Source organism: Octopus bimaculoides, chromosome 7 (genome assembly GCF_046866305.1).
Source record: "Octopus bimaculoides isolate indiv1 chromosome 7, ASM4686630v1, whole genome shotgun sequence".
Taxonomy (NCBI): Eukaryota; Metazoa; Mollusca; class Cephalopoda; order Octopoda; family Octopodidae; genus Octopus; species Octopus bimaculoides.
Window position 1 is genome coordinate 44,558,518 of NC_142934.1, and position 7,549 is coordinate 44,566,066.

General features: G+C 37.6%; 1 long non-coding RNA gene across 1 annotated transcript in view; it reads left to right on the top strand.

The window, feature by feature from the left end:
* Positions 1-2,591, top strand: part of LOC149134684 (uncharacterized) — a 3,491-nt gene extending 900 nt beyond the window's left edge. Inside the window, exon 3 of the long non-coding RNA XR_016242456.1 lies at positions 2,355-2,591. This is a non-coding gene — a long non-coding RNA (uncharacterized LOC149134684). The remainder of the gene's footprint in view (positions 1-2,354) is intronic.
* Positions 2,592-7,549: the final 4,958 nt, after the last annotated feature.

A 7,549-nucleotide genomic window follows, 5' to 3' on the forward strand; every position in this document is an offset into this window, starting at 1 on the left:
GCAAAGATATAACTGATATTGTTCCAAATTTTAGAATATGTAGTGCCGAAGCAAATATAACGTTATACTGCAATCGACAACTCAAATGTTATACTGATATCATAGAGCCATAGCCAAACTCCCATTAAGACGTGTCCAATTTCATTCTCTGGTTGTGTAGTTTATCCGATTGCGATTCCTAGCTGTTTACAGCATCCGGTCTTGGTTCCTAGTTTCTACCCTTTCGCTTTAATGTTCTCAAGTCACAATTTCCTAGCTGTTCTGTACTAAATTTTAGAAAGTTGACCAACTGTTTTGGTTTTGTATAACATGTCTCTTTATTATCAAATTATTTCACTTTATAAACCAGAATCTGTATTAAGCTAAGTTTACACATTTACATTTATTTGCAAAATTATTTCATTTTGCTAATAATATATATGAATATAATTACAGAAGTTTCTCATCCTTCAACCATTCAATGCTATTCAAATAATTTTAATATATGCCATCGATCGCCCACTTACTCCTTCAGAACATCAATAAATGAACTACTCCATTTGCCTCGGCATATATATATAATTGATTTTTAAAGCTCTGTAAATATGTTTATTAGTCAGTAAATTCATATATTTTTAGCTTACATTCATAGCTGTCGGCTGACTTAAAATGTGCATTTTCAAATTAGTAATATTTCAGTCACTGACGTTAATATGAATATCTCACCTACAGGAGAAAAGCGTGAGTTGACCCCACCTCCCCTTCTCTCACTCTTCTCACCCTTTGTGTACGTGTTTGCGTATGTATGTGTGCGTGTGTGTATGTGCGTATATGTTTGGGTGTATGTTCATAAGTGTATGTGTATATATGTGCCTGTGTCTGTGTACGAGTGCACATGGATGTGTTTATGCATGCGAGTCAGTGTATATGTAGCTAATTCCTCCACTGATTTGGAATCTTACAATTAACCATCAGTGAATCATCGCTACTTGAGCCACGATGATGCTTCACGTCTAAAGGACAGTGGCTCCTCTGCACGGCTAACAATTCGTTGTTACAGCTTAGAGAGGAATCTAAATCATATAAGAGAACTTCTCTACTTTTTTCGAATATACTCGTCTGTTTCATAAGTTAATTTTTCCGAAGCGAAAGAAATAAGCTTCCTATACGGAAAATGTCGTGATTCGTTGACTCCACGACTCTCTTCTATTCTTTCTTTTTTACTGTTTGTCAGAATGTATTGTTGAATTTTTTTTTTTTTTCAAAAGGGACCACTGTTAGATATTTCGAAAGTCTGATAACGTAAATCACACTCTAAGAAACTTCTCCCATCAGCTACCCTATAAGTCAAGTTTCGTTCTCTCCCACTTTAGAAATAATCTCTTAGCAAAGTACAGAATTTCAAGAAAGTCATTCATCCAATCGGTCTATTACAGAGAATAATGATTTAGCGATAACACATGAGTTTTGTTTTCTCTCTCTCTCTCTCTCTCTCTCTCTCTCTCTCTCTGCCTCTCTCTCTCTCTCTCTCGGTGATAGTCAAAGTCAAATTACATGAAAATCACACTGAGCTACAAGTTAACGCGAAATGCACTGGATATTACACACTCTGTTTTTCCTTTTCTGAAGGTTAGTGAACTGCAAGTCAGAATAGCCATTGTCTAACATCACCTGCAGACTTACTGACCACAGAAAAACCACGGATTCTCTTCTCGAGAAACAAATATCTCACTTCCTCTTTTACCAATGTTTTTAGTTTTAAGCTGCTTTCTACACTGAAAATTTTGTTTGAACAGTGTTATCAGAGCATATATCAAGTTCTACTTTCCCCAACATTCACTTCTCAGCATATGATTACTTACCAGAAATATAGATTTCCTGTTAATCAGGCTCAAAGTCTCACCTTCCCTTGTTCTTTTATATTGATTTTCTAATTCAACTATTGTGCGGTTCAATTCACTCTAGTTCTATACCCTTGATAATATTCTCACTTCACGCGCCCCTGCAGTAGTCATCCTAAGTAAATTCAATATTCATATCTCCTTCTCTTAGTTCTATTATTCCTCCTACACTAATGCAGATGGATCGTAAGAGGAATCTTTTAATTAGAGCACTAGTTATTATCCTTGCATCACACATATCTCTGAGTGCTATATAGCCATCTCGAACACAGTTCATCTCTTTCTGACTTAGTGTTTACCACATTGCTACGCTCTCTGTGTTTATCAGATCGAACGATAATTGCTTAATTTCAGCTAACAACATCATGCAGTATTATTGCTCTCTCTCTCTGATCAAAACTCTATTAATACTAGTGTATATTTGTTTACGTCAACTGAACCTAAACACCTAAAGATCATTCTTTTCTACTCTAGGCACAAGGCCCGAAATTTGAGGGCGAATGAAAGGCAAAGTCGACCTCGGCGGAATTTGAACTCAGAACGTAAAGACAGACAAAATACCGCTAAGCATTTCGCCCGGAGTGCTAACGCTTCAGCCAGCTCACCGCCTTTCTCCACAAGCATATTGATATGTTTAAGTGTTTTTATAAGAAATCACGATTCTGTGAGGTTATCTTTGAGAAATACAGAAGTTTGAAACTATGTATGTTTACGTCAACTAAAACTAAACTCCTAAAAATTATTGACCTTCTTCTTGTTGACTCAAACACTGCTCTATTTAAACATACTTGACATTCCTCATGTACCCATTATTCATGCAGTTTGGTATATGAGCTTTCTTGATTGCAAATTTAGATTGTGAGGAAAGGTTACTGTTATTGTGTAGTTCTATCTCTGATCAACATATCAACGCTCCAAAGTGATTCTCCTTTCCGTGTATTGAAATTTAGTATTGTTCAGCTGCACCGACACGATTTTCTTTATCATATAGTAAACAAGTAGGCTGTGTTTCCAAGACAATCACACTCTTAGTAACATTACTGAAACGGAAGCGGTTGATAATGTTTATAAACACCTACAAGGTTAACGTTTCTGAGAAAAATATTGTGAGAGAATCAAAGACATTGTGTGCCCCAAATTCCACCAACGATAATTGATATGTCACGGAGAAGAACTGAGGGACAGAGGGCCTCAGTACAGGATGGAAGGCGATTAGCATTTCGAAAATTTTGACGCGAATTAGAACAAAAGAAAGAGGACGATGTTGTTGTTGTTGTTGTTGTTGTTGTTGTTGTTGTTGTTGTTGTTGTTGTTGTTGTAATCGTCATTGTCGTCCTCGTCGTCGTCGTCGTTGTCACTGCTGCTGCTGCTGTTAATGGTGATGCTGTTGTTGTTGTGCTGAAGTCTTTGATTCTTCTCAGCGGGAGAGCAGCTAAAGGATGCAGAATTCGATTTCTGATTTAAGTCTATTTTTTTACTCTTTTATTCCCAAATGTCATTGAGAACATAACAAACATCACACCGATACATTTTTCGCAAGTGTTGTCAAAACTTATACGGGACAGAAAAAACAACAGCTAACTCAGAAATTTTAAAATAATTTTATTTCTATTCTTTGAACAATAATTACTTCCACCAAATAAACCACACCAACAGTGCACTTTTAGTTCAATAGAAGTGACTCATTTTTTTCCAAATACGGGTAAACCAATGAAAGAAGAGGATATAAATTCTTGTTGATATTCTATAAAAGAAGAAAAACATGATTTGGGGAAAATAGCCTTGACGATGTTGATCTGAGGTTATATAAGTGACCCATTAAGACGTGGAATTGAAAAACATCACAGTGAGAAGAGTACTAAACACTACTACTACTACTACTACTAATACTACTACTACTACTACTACTACTACTACTACTACTACTACTACTACTATTTCTACTACTACTACTACTTGCGCTTCTTTTTCTTTCTCTTTACTCTTTCCTATTAATCTAAATTCTATCTTGATGGTGAATAAGGCTGTTGCTGCTGCTGTTGCTAATACTACTGATGACGACGACGATGGCGGCGGCGGTGGTGGTGGTGGTGGTGGTGATGACAGCGACGCAGTAGTAATGATTAATGAAAATGACAAAGATAATAATGAACGGTGATGATGATTTGATGATAATGAAAGTGATGATGAAGCATGCGAAGAATTTGATGACGAAGATGATGATGTTTTTTTTGTCTCCTGCTATTATTGCCCAACATATATTAATTTCGACGAAGTTATTTTGATGGCATTGTTGTTGTTCTTATTGTTGTCGATGTTGCTGCTGTTGTTGTTGTAGATGGAGAATCGAAGCTCCCAATTTCCTGTTGCTTACGACCGAACTCACTGATTGGTCGAACATCCTACTTACAAGAAAAGATGAAGAAGAAGTACGGTGAGGGCAGTGGGGGAGAAGTTGTTTTTACCACTTCATGTTGATAACATCTAACGAAGTAACTGCGCTTAAAGAACAATGGCCACAGCAGCAGCAACAATAACAAGAACAACTTTAATACTCAGAACATCAATAACAACAATAAAAACACTGTCACTGCCACCACCAGCACCATCATTTTACAGTCATCTACATCGTTACCAACATCACCATCACTAGTACATCAGCACTGCAAACACGACCAGTAGCGTTCTCTCAAAAGACAGCACCAACAACAACACCCTCAATGCAACACCAACATCATCCCTACCACCAACATTAATACGCAGACATCATCACTATCAACCACAAATACTACCACCACCATCATAACCATTAATACTTCCAACATACACTGGTATCAGCTATACCAAGTTCGTCAACAACACCGCCAACACCAATACTAGTGCAGGAGCACCATCCACAAAAGCACCACCAACAAGAGATAGAACACACAACCACCAACTGTGACAGTGACACAACCATCAGCAACATCAGCGACAGCAGCAACATGATCCCCATTACTACAGCCACCAACACTGCCGCGACCACCACCTCCAAATCGTCGAGCCACAGATACTTCCTTCCATTACCACAAGTTAACATATTTTAGAGGCAGACATTTTGCGAAAACAGTAGTAGTAGTAGTAGTAGTAGTAGTAGTAGTAGTAGTAGTAGTAGTAGTAGTAGTAGCAATTTAGTGTTTTATTACTACTGCTGGTTTCTTATGTAAGAAGGTGGCAGATGTGAGGGAGGAGGTTTTCGTCAGTTATAGAGAAATCTGTTCCGAGTATATTACTGGTGTCCATTCGATCGATGTCAAACCGATGAATGTTAGCGATGTCTTCAGACTTGAAATCACAGCTTATTCGAACATAAATAAACGCTGCAAGGCATTTTGGGTTTCCTATCATCACAAAATAAAAATAATAATAATCAAGAGTTAGTCGATTACAGCGATCCCAGCTCTCAACTGGTACTTGCTTTATCGACTATGAAGGGCGAAAGGAAAATTCGACCTCAATGAAATTTGAATTCAGAGCATAGAAACGGATAGAATATCTCAAAACATTTTGTCCAGCTCACCGCTCTAGCAATGATAATAATAATACTTTCCAATGGAGGCACAAGGCCTCAAATTAGTGGGGAAAAGACTAGTCGATTACACCGACCGCAGTGTTTCACTGGTACTTAATTTATCGACTCCGAAAGGATGAAAAGCAAACACGACCTCGGTGGAATTTGAACTCAGACGAGTGAAATACCGTTAAGCATATCTCCCAGTGGGCTAACGGTTTGAACAATATTACAACAGATGTTCTTCTTCAGGTCCATATTAACATGTATGTATATGTATAAGTTTGTTTCAATATTATTATCGTCATGAATTATGTAATCTTACACGTTTTTCACAACCGAATACTCGTACGTTGTGGCATGATGTTTACGTAAACTATTGCATAATAAGGTTGAAACGTTGATCTTCAGAGGAATATTGTAATTCAATTCAGCACTACATCCCAACATAAGTTGGTTCACAGTGCGAAGACAGAGCTGTATATCAAGTAAAGAGAAAATTCTTTTTATAGCAATTAACAAAGTAGCGAGCTAGTATTTTAATATTATCAGTGAAATAAACAGAACATGAGAAGGCTAAGAATAATGTAGACTCCATGTCTAAAGAGGAAAAGAAGGTCAACTATCTAAGCTGTCATATTTGAAAGAAATTTCTTAGTTAACCATGATAAATAGTTTAGTAGGCAATTATGGTAGGAGCTGAGACTTTGTTAGTTAGCGAAAAGCAACCGTACAGACACGTTCACACACAAAGATGCACTAACACAAGTATAAGTAAATATAGCTTTTTATATCTGCACTCACGCACACACAAACACACATGTACGTATATAGATATATATGTGTGTGCGTATACATACATACACGTATAAACACATTCTTATCAACATATGCATACACAAGAAAAGCTGAGTATGCTCAAATATGTATACACATCTATACATATTCACATCAATTTCTACATACATGAAAATCATACACAGACGCACACAACTTCAAATAAAACATCCTGCTGCAATTTCTGAGACGATCATCTATTCAGATTTAAATAAAGTTAAGATTAGGTTACTGATTTAGTTATTAGAAAGTGATGTATCTCCTCAATTATATATCGCTGTAGATACTTAGATAAATTTATATGCAAAAATCGTTTCTATTATAGACATAAGGCCTAAAATTTGGTGGGGGGCTAGCGTAGTCAAAACCATCGACTCCAATACATAACTGGTAGATATTCTATTGGCCCCGAAAAGATGACAACTAGTAGATCTTGGCAAAATTAGAACCCAGAACGTGAAGACTAACGAAATGCTGCTAAGCATTTTTACTGCATGCTAAAGATGCTGCCAGCCAACTGTCTTAAATGATGATGATGATGATGATGATGATGATGATGATGATGATGGTGATGATGATGATGATCTATTTTATTTGCCACCAGGGCGAAGGATGAGGGGGACAATATAAAGACAGACGTAAAGTGTGTGGGTTTACATGTAATGGCATAAATTAGAAGGGACATATACATAGTATGCGACACTGGAAAAACAGGGGAAATAGTTATAGTGATGGGGTACTCCTGATACAGGAGGATCTCTAGGGATTATCAAGGAACCCCACCATCCAAGATCACTCTGGATACCATGGACGATACCAACTTCTTTCTTCCGACTCAAAAGTTTACACTGAGAGTAATACCATTCACTCTTGCCATTTTTGCAACTTTCATAAATTCACGCGATCACATCACTTCCCTCTCCATCCTTACTTTCCCTTTCAAGTGAAACTTGAAAAACTCGATGAAGGATTTACCAAAGAGGAATGATTCTGTCCTGTTTCGCCACAACCACCAGACAAAAGAAACCTGCTCTGCCAGTCCGATTAAAGGAGGGCGGCGGAGCAATCATCATCATGGACTCAGCTAACAGACGGATTTGTCCTGCACACGACAGCAACTCTTCGACAGAATTCCACAAGTCAGCAATGCCCAGACACTAAACGAGTACATGCAGAACAGTTGTGTCGCTCTGTGAGCACCTCGGCCAAGCACGTCTGACAGCACATCCGAGCTTGCAGAGTTTATCTCGCCCCAGTTGCACTGCCAAGCAAAGACATCTGG